Raw genomic sequence first — 9,833 nt, 5'->3', positions numbered from 1 at the left:
GTGGGAAAACCCATCAGAGACAGTAGGGCCTTTCTGCTCTTGCAGGAAGTTGAAGAAGTTGATTGGTATCAGCTGATGAACAAATCCCCCTTTTCTTTGTAGAGGAGAAACCTTGAACTTCTTCCTCTAGGAGAAAATCAAACTCCATTTAAGGGAACCAAAGTCATCCCCACCCCTCGTAAAAGACAAAACCTTTGTCCTGCAGTGTCTGCCTATTCCTTTCGTGTGGGATTGTGGTGGCTGCATGAACCAGTGCTTGGGCCCACCAGGCCCTTTCCTTCCATAGGATCAAAAGTTCTCCAGCCCCCAGAGCTGCCCTGGGTTTCCTGGGCCCAGGAGAAGCTCTGAGAAGCTGCCAGTTCCTCTCTGGTTCTGGATTCCCCCGGGGGTTTCCTCACCGGACACACTCCAGACCATCCTTAGGTTCCTCCGATCATGCTCCCCTCTAATCTTTCCTGCCAGCGCCTTCGGGTGATCTTCTAATTGCGTAGGGAAATCATGACTCCTGGTTTTTATGTCTTTTGGGTAGTTTTATTCTTTTTTTTGTTGGTTTTGTTGTTTTTTTTGAAGGGTTTGCTGTTTAATCACAACCACATGACAGCCTGAGTCAGGAACGGAGATAGAAGAGTCACACAAACAGCCCTCCATTGCCGTGGTTCGTGTGAGTAGCGGAGCTCTAAGAATTTATACTTTTTTAACCCAAATTAAAAATGCAGATGAAAAATAAAGTTTTTCCTTCGGCTGAGTAATCCTTCGTGTTTAATCAACTCTTGAGCTTGGTGTGAAACGTTGAGGTGGAGCCCGGGAGGAGCTGAAAAGAGATGCCTGAACTTCCCAGCTGATGGGACGGGTCTAGGTTTGGTCCTCTGGTGGTATCTGCTGCGTGGACACGTTGTGGTGGTTTAAATGTAGAAGCTTGAAGATCAGAGCTCTTCCTTGGCCACGTCTGAGCCAGGCGCCGTCCCGACCCGCAGAGGGGAAGGGAGAGGGAGAGAAGATCAGCTGCTCTCCCTTCTCCACGCCCACGGGCGAAGTAGAGGAGATGTTGCTTTCCTTTCTTTCTTTCAGCCTTGAAAGAGCAAAGAGTAACCACAAAAAGGGACCACAGCGTCAAGGAGGGGTGAATAATCCCAGCGTGAGGAGATGGTTACGAAACACGGCTGGTATTTTTGGGCTGCCCTTTGGTGGATGCAACCACTGAAACTGCACTTAGTTCTCAAATGCTTCCTTTGGTCTTTCACTGCCTCCCTGCCCCAAGAGCTGACCTGCTCAGCAAACTTCAGGGAATCACAGAATGACATGGGGTTGGAAGGGACCTCTGGAGATCATCTAGTCCAACCCCCTGCCAAAGCAAGCCCACCCAGAGCGGGTCCCACAGGAACGTGTCCAGGTGGGGTTGGAATGTCTCCAGAGAAGGAGACTCCACCACCTCTCTGGGCAGCCTCTGCCAGGGCTCTGCCACCCTCACAGGAAAGAAGTTCCTCCTCATGTTGAGATGGAACTTCTTATGGTCAAGTTTGTGCCTGTTCCCTCTTGTCCTGTCCCTGGGCACCACTGAAAAAAGCCTGGCCCCATCCTCCTGACACCCACCCTTGAAGTATTTGCAGGCCTTGATCAGATCCCCCCTCAGCCTTCTCTTCTCCAGACTCAAAAGACTCAAATCCCTCAGTGTTTCCTCATCAGAGAGATGCTCCAGTCCCTTGATCATCTCTGTAGCCCTCTGCTGTCCCCTCTCCAGCAGTTCCCTGTCCTCCTGGAACTGGGGAGCCCAGAACTTCTCCTCCTCCTCCCTGCATGATCCAGGTTTCACTGAGAAGACTCTGTCCTCCTGCCCGTGCTTGGCAGTTCCCAGTGCTACCAGTATTCCTGTCCCTCTAGAGCTACTGGTTTAAGTCTTGTGTTGGACACAGCCAAAACCTCATCTGCTTTTACTCAGGGTTCCATCACCTACGTCCTACCTGGCTGTCTTTGGTCAGCAGGTGGCGTGGTCACAATTCCTCTCCCAAAATCAGGGTTGATACAACAGAGGTTTGAAATCACTGGAGTCACCGATTTTAGGGTCGGTGCAGCATCATCTGTAGAACCTGCTCGATGGATTCCGGGTGGGAATTATTTTCCTTCTGTAAAAAAGAGAAAATGTAACTTTGTTCCTGCAAAACACTTTTTTTTTCACGACAGGGAGGAAAACCGAGCGTGTAACTCGGGTAATATTTAAGAAGGAAGTGAAAATATTTGAGTTTTGAGTTTTTTCAACTTCGTGCTAATTTTTTGATCTCCTTAAAAGATTATTTCTGGGTTCTTTTTAGCTAAAAAGCGATTTCTGGTGACGGTGAACATTCCTTCCTCTTAGTTTAACCCAAACCCAATGCTCTTGTTTTCTAAGTAGTTCCCTGAATTTTGTTCTTTTAAGAGCCGTGTTATAAGCTTTAAGCATCTTTGCCAAGCAGGTTAATGCTTTCCCTAGGTTAAAGTCTTGCTGCTTCACAGAATGATACGGGGTTGGAAGGGACCTCTGGAGATCATCTAGTCCAACCCCCTTCCAAAGCAGGTCCCACCCAGAGCAGGTTGCACAGGAACCCAACCAGGTGGGGTTGGAATGTCTCCAGAGAAGGAGACTCCACCACCTCTCTGGGCAGCCTCTTCCAGGGCTCTGCCACCCTCACAGGAAAGAAGTTCCTCCTCGTGTTGAGATGGAACTTCAAAATGAAACTTCAGAATTGGCCCTTTCATTCTAATTTAAGGTATTTCCCCCAGATTACCCATCATTCCCACAAAATTCCAAAGATGAATAGTTTCCGGGCAGTTTCCTCGCTGGAAGAAAAAAGTGGAAATGCTCATTTTTAGTTAAATTAAATACTCCACAATGATACACCCCGTTAATATTTGTTGCTGTAATAGAAATTGGCAAGAGGAGCTCCCCTAGCAGTCATCAAGGTTGGATTTTTCCCCCAGTTTTTACTCCTGAAGGAATTTAATTTTGGAGATGGGCTTCGCCCCGCTCTCTGTGAGGGGATTTCTCCGATTTCGGCCGCCGCCTTTCGACGCAGCAGCGGCTTAAATTCGTGGGTCTCCCTTTCTGTGATTTCCTGCTGCAGAGCTGCTTCAGCAAAACCCCTCCAAAATCCATATCTATCTCCCCCCGAAGGAAATTGGGTCATGTCTATTTTTGTTGGGAAGGGGGAAAAGCCGGGGAATGTGTTATCGCCGCATCCTGTATCCGAGGTGAGGGGGGGGAGTTGGGTTTGGGTCAGTTGAGGCTGCTGGAGGTTCCCTGGCTGTTGGCCCCGCGCCTTCAGCTTGTTTTTCAGGGAATCATGGAGTGGTTTGGGTTGGAAGGGACATTAAAGATCATCTAGTTCCACCCCCCGTGGTCCTGGGACACCTCCCACCAGCCCAGGTTGCTCCAAGCCCCCTCCAACCTGCCCTTGAACCCCCTCCAGGGATGGGGCAGCCACAGCTTCTCTGGGCAACCTGGGCTCTCACCACCCTCACACCAGAGAAGTTCTCCAGATCTCATCTCCATCTTTTAAAATCCCATTTCAGTGGTGAAGACACTCCTTTTGAGTGCCCAAAAGTTGCCAAAGTTAAAAAATAAAGCCGCCTCGAAGTCAACGCTAATTTGCTTTGATATTTCCTCCCTGGAAAGCAGGGAGGGGGAGGTGGAAATAAAACCCCAAAAGTTTGGGGAAACTGCCCAGGGCAGCAGGGATCGGTGGGTGGGAAGGAAGGAAAGGGGTTGGGCTACGGGGGCGGCTCCGTGGGCGGCCCCACGCGGGACCCAAAGGCGGGTGCCCTCCTCGCCCTCCCCAGTTCCTGCTGAGGGCCATGGACTGCGGCATCATCACCTCCAAGACCGTGCTGCTGCTGCTGAGCCTCGCCTTCTGGGTACTGCTGTGGGGCAGGGGTGGGGGGGACACGGACACCCGTGGGGGGTGGCAGTTTGAGGTCCCGGGTGGTGGGGGACAGGGAGAGGGTGCTGTGGGACGTGCCCCTGAGCCGGCTTTTCCAGAGTTAATCGTGTTTTTCATTTGTGGGTGTGAGAAGGGACCTTAATTTGTGTAGAAAACCCCACGTTTAGATCTTTTTTTTAAAGAACAAGAAGCTTTGGGGGTTTTAAGGAGAAAAAAAGCGGTGTTTGGGATCTTTTCTTTTTTTTTTTCGGGGTGTTTTTAATGTCGTAGGGTGTTTGTTTTTTTTAAAGTAGTTGTTTTTAAAGGCGTGTGGTTAAAGCGTGTCATGGATCAGCTGTTGGGCTGCAGGGGGTGAGGGCAGGACGTGGGGGCTTCCCCCCCCCATTTTTGGGGTGAGGAAAATGGCCGAAGATTTTGTTCCAACCCCGTTTTGCTCCAATTAGGCCTTTGCAAATCGCTTCCTCGTAAATTAGTTACAAGCAGTCGAAAAAGAAAACGTGAAGGGGGGGAAAAGGGGGGTGTAGCTCACCCCCCTGCTTTAGGGGGGGCTCAGCTCAAGGTGGTCCAGGTGACCCCCCCTAATCACAAGAATGGGGCAGGAGGCCGTGTTTCTGTATCAAATAACAGGATCTCACCACATCCTGCTGGTTGGACCTGGAAATCCCCCCTGAGCTTCAGCTCAGGTGCACCCCAGCTCAACCTTACGTCCTCCTAGAAGTCTCCCTGGTACTTTCTTTTCAGTTCTCTAACCATGATTGAAGCTCTTAGGTCACCTGGAGCCACCACCAATCAGGAATTATCCTTCCTCCCCATCTCTAGGCTCTGAATTTGGGGTGACCCAGAGCAACCCTTTGAGTTTTTAGGGTGGTGGTGTTGGTTTTGTTTTATATCCCAGGAAGAGCAATGCAGCTCCAAAAGCCCGTGGCGTTCGGAGGCCATTAGTGTGGTAATCACATTCCTGCCTCAGGAACTGCAGAACCTGGAATTCAGGTTTTAGGAGGGTGGGGATGGAGGAACAGCCTCTTTTATGCACTTTCAGAACATTTTGAACAGTCGGGGCTGTCCCAAATAGAAAGCTCCAGATGGTTATGAAAGGGGTTGCAAAGACCATTTTGGATCTCTGATGGTTTTCATTGCGCAGGAGAACAGATCTTTGTAGGTTGACAAATTAGGGGTTTCCTAAAAGGGGTGAAAAAACAACTTTATGCACTTTCAGAACATTTTGAACAGTCAGGGCTGTCCCAAATAGAAAGCTGCAGATGGTTATGGAAAAGGTTTGCAAAGACCATTAGATTTCGCCTCTAAAAGGAGCGATTTGTGCTCAGGCTGCAAATCTTGCCCAGTTTGGATATTATTCTGGGGAAATAATTCCCCACCTGCATATTCAGCCGGTGCTTTGATGAAAATTATTGCTTAGAAATGGCCTAAAAAGGCAATAAATCTGCTTTTGGATCTCTGATGGTTATCGTTGTGCAGGAGCGAAAGATTTTTGTAGGTTGACAAATTAGGGGTTTCCTAAAAGGGGTGAAAAAACAACTTCTCTCTCACCCACCAGGCTCAGCACCGTATCTGTGGGTCATCCTGCTGTGGGGGGTGGACTGGGGGGGGGCTGCAGGTCCTCATTACCCCCACAAACAAGGCATGGGCTGAAGCTGGTCCTAAGGGTGGTGCTTCAAGCTGTGGAGATCCTCCCACCTGCAATTTGGCTTTTTAGCACCTCCTAATTAGGCCCAAAGTGGGTGGTTATTTTGATAAGCGGGTGTCGGCCTCTTCTAGGTCCTCAAGGAACCTAAAAGAGGGAGGAGAAGGGTCAGAGGAGACTTTGATGTTCTTGGCAGTGGCTCATGAGGGGACTTGGTGGGGTGGGATGCGATGATGCTCCTTGAAGGAGAGAGGTGAAGCGCTCCGAGGGAAGAAATTTGGAGTTTTAAAACTAGATGGAAGTTTCATGGTTTATTATTTCTATATAATGGGATCTACACACCCTCCCAGGTTGGTTTTCATTTAACTCCCCTCCTTTAATCCCAAAGCTGCTGAATGGGGCTGCCCCATCCCTGGAGGGGTTCAAGGTTGGGTTGGAGGGGGCTTGGAGCAACCTGGTCTGGTGGGAGGTGTCCCTGCCCAGGGCAGGGTGTTGGAACTGGATGATCTTGAAGGTCCCTTCCAACACAAACCATTCCATGATTTTATGAATCCAGCCATTAGCCCCTTGGCCCCGCTCACCTTCTCCTCCAGCTTCGTTGTCACTAGACGGGCCTCCGCTTCCAGAGAAGGTTTGTCTCTCCAGCAGTTGTCCTGGGGACTTCATCACCAAAAGGCCACCTTTTGTGTCGCTGCAGTGAAAGTCCTGGTTGCTCAGGTTTCTCTGAGAGGTGGGCACGTCCCCAGCATCACTCTGCTTGCCCTACAGTGGAGAGAAGGATGAAGATAAGTTCTTTCCCAAGCTGGTTGTAGATTGGATTGGAGACAGCAGAATCCCATCTTTTGACAGCAACAGGACTGTCCAAGGAGGAGGAGAAGCCCAGGACTGGTCCATGGCAGGGTATGCTCTACCTGTGAGGAAAACCAGATTTGGATTTCCCCACCAGATCCTTGGCCTGGGTGCATTTGATCCAGGTGTGAATTGTGGTTTCTGGGTTGGGATTGGACTCCAGATGGCTGCTCCATTGAGTGGAGAACAGAGAGGGGCTTTGCCTTCCCACCTGGTCCCTGTGGAGAATATCCCAGCACTGCCCTCCACCTCCCTTCTCCACCTTACCTCAGGTGTTTCCATAAATCTTTGGATTTATGACCCAGGAGTTTCCAAGGAGCATGAATTAATTGTGTTTGGGGCTATTAGGGTCATCCCTGCTTTGAGGAGTAATTTGGGCTGGTTTGGGCATCCTGGAGTATTTGTTTTCAGTTATTTCCTTGCTGCATCCGAGATGAAAAGCTGATTTTCAACAATGCCAGTGATGAGAGGCCCTGCTTTGAGGAGTAATTTGGGCTGGTTTGGGCATTTTGGAGTATTTGTTTTCATTTATTTCCTTGCTGCATCCGAGATGAAAAGCTACTGATTTTCAACAATGCCAGTGATGGAAGTTTTGGGAACGCTCGCTCGGCCAGAGAGAAATCAGGTGGATACTTAAAAAATAAATTCAAAAACCCCAAGAAGGAGGATGGAAAATAAATTTAAAATCCCAAGAAGGAGGATTCCTAGATGGAATTGAAAAGGTAGTGAATAGCCAAGGTTGTGTTGGAGATAAGGGACAATAGAAACACCATTAAGGATGGGGGGGTATTCTCCAAAGAGAAAAAACCAGGGGTGTTAGCCAGGGTGATGCCAGGGCTTGGTATTGGATTTGGGGACTTTGGGGTGACCCACTTGAAAGGACAAAGTTCCTCCTTGTTTTAAAACCGCTCTGCCCAAAATCAGGAAGGAGAGTTTAATTGTTTTTCAGGAAAATGCACTTTGCTGTGTGTGTAGGGGCCTCATGGGTAAAACCAAACCCAAGATGTCGGTGCTGTGTGGTCAGGAAAGGGGAAGTGTTCAGATGATGATGGGTGGTGCAGATACAATGTGAGAAACTTACCCTTTCCTGCGTGCTGCTGGGGAACAACCTGAGTCTGGCTTGTCCCCAGCTGTCCCCAAGGCTGTAGAAAGGCTCCTGTTGGGTGGCCGGGTTCTGGATCCAGCTCCAAACTTTGGTCTCCTCACAGTTGACAGCTCTCCAAAACCGGAGGTCTGATGTTGTTGAAGGCACCTCTGATAATTCCAGCTGCTCGAGATGTCCCATTTTTGTCACCCCTCTGCAAGAAGCTCAGAGCTGGAGGACGCTTTTATCCAGGGGGAATAGAAAGTGGCTCTTCCTTGTGGTTGATCTACAAACTGGGCATTTCCTTCATTTTTCCCCAAAACGTCAGCACTGCCGGGCTCTGTTTCCTTTTTCCGTGGAGCTGGGGAGGGTCCTTTTGTGACAGGAGAATCCCAACCTGCCCTTTTCCTTCCAGGAAGAGGCACGTGGCCCCACTGCCCGCGTCCCTTCCCTTTCCTCTTGGCGACGAGCAATATTTCAGGGCAGATTAGAGCCTTGTCAACAGCTTCTGAAGAAGGTGGGGTGGTTCTGAAGGCAAATATTGAACTAGAGGGTGTTCAGATCCCAAACTGCTTGGCAGCAGCTGGTAAATCCATCCACGCTCAGCTTGGAAGTTGGCAGAAGCTCTTGCCCCGAGGGCTGGGTCTGAATTTGGGGAGAATAAGGGTGAAAAGGGTGGTGGCGCTTTCTCCTGAGAGCGGTCCCGTTGTCCTCGCTGCTGCTCTGTGATGTTTGAGTAGGACGGTGACCCCAAGGCAGAGGTTTAAACGTTAGAAATCAGAGGGTTTGGGGCAGGATTCTTTGTTTTGCGCCGCTGTGCGATGTCTCCAGGAGGACATCCCACCACTTAGGCTTTCTAGGATACATGCTGGTTTTTAGGGGAGAAAAAAAAAAAAGCCTGGAGTTATGCTCGAGGTTGGGCTACTCTAAGGAGAGTATTTATTTAACATAACTTTAAAACAAAGCCATGAAAACCAGAATCCCCTCTTGAGCCTGTGGGATTGCAAGTGGCTACTGGTTTAGAAGCCATGAAAACCAGAATCCCCTCTTGAGCGCGTGGGATTGCAAGTGGCTATTGGTTTAGGCCAAAGCAGGGCCACCCAGAGCAGGTCCCACAGGAACGTGTCCAAGGTGGGGTTGGAATGTCTCCAGAGAAGGAGATTCCACCACCTCTCTGGGCAGCCTCTGCCAGGGCTCTAACACCCTCAAAGTGAAGAAGTTCCTCCTCATGTTGAGGTGGAACTTCTGATGGTCAAGTTTGTGCCCGTTCCCTCTTGTCCTGTCCCTGGGCACCACTGAAAAAAGCCTGGCCCCATCCTCCTGACACCCACCCTTGAAGGATTTCTAGGCCTTGATCAGATCCCCCCTCAGTCTTCTCTTCTCCAGACTCAAAAGACCCAAGTCCCTCAGCCTTTCCTCAGCAGAGAGATCTCCAGGCCCCTCCTCATCTTCGTAGCCCTCTGCTGTCCCTTCTCCAGCAGTTCCCTGTCCTTCTGGAACTGGGGAGCCCACAACTGGACCCAGTGCTCCAGATGGGGCCTCCCCAGGCTTTAGGGTGGTTTATTTTCCCCCCCTGTAAGAGAACCACCGTTTTTCAGAGCATTTCTGCTGCTGCTTGTTCCCACTGTACCCGCCCAGCAGCCCCGTGGTGTGTTTTGAAGGCAAGCAGAAACACATCTCCCATGACTTTGTGTAAGTGGAGTTTTGTCAGCTGCGTCCCACCACCTTCCCATCAGGAGAGCGTGGTTTCAAGGGTTTGGAATTGTGGCCTGATGACTGGCACGAGATGAGTGGCAGGTCTCTCCTGGGGCTGTTTGGTGGGGCTGGCAACCGAGGACAGCTTGGAGGGGCTCGCGGCTTTGGTGCTTTTTGCCCCAATCCAAAGCCAACTTGCTGAGCTTAGTATTATTTTTTTTAATTATTATTTTGCAATTAGGTGTTTTCCCAACTTGAGACTCTGAGGGAACACAGGAAGTGTGTGTAAAATTGCTTTTTTTAAATTGCTTTTTTTTTTTCCCCAGCAGAAAAAAAAAGCAGGGAAATACTTGAATCTATGGGCTTCCAAGAAATGGAAAGAGCTGTAGGACAGTGGGGAGCAGAGCAGATCCATGGAAAGCAGAGGAGAATCCTTGAAAGACGAGGCCCTGAGGGGTCATGGTGGGCACCAAGCTGACCATGATCCAGCAAAGTGCCCTTGCTGCAAGAAGGTTGAGGGTACCCTGGGCTGGATGAGGAGGAACATTGCCAGCAGGTGGATGGAGGTGGCCCTTCCCCTCTGCTCAGCGCTGCTCAGGCCACGTCTGGAAGTCGTCCTGAGGGGTCATGGTGGGCACCAAGCTGACCATGA

This window comes from Calidris pugnax, unplaced genomic scaffold, assembly GCF_001431845.1.
Source record: "Calidris pugnax isolate Ruff unplaced genomic scaffold, ASM143184v1 scaffold150, whole genome shotgun sequence".
Taxonomy (NCBI): domain Eukaryota; kingdom Metazoa; phylum Chordata; class Aves; order Charadriiformes; family Scolopacidae; genus Calidris; species Calidris pugnax.
This window is presented reverse-complemented; position numbering follows the sequence as displayed.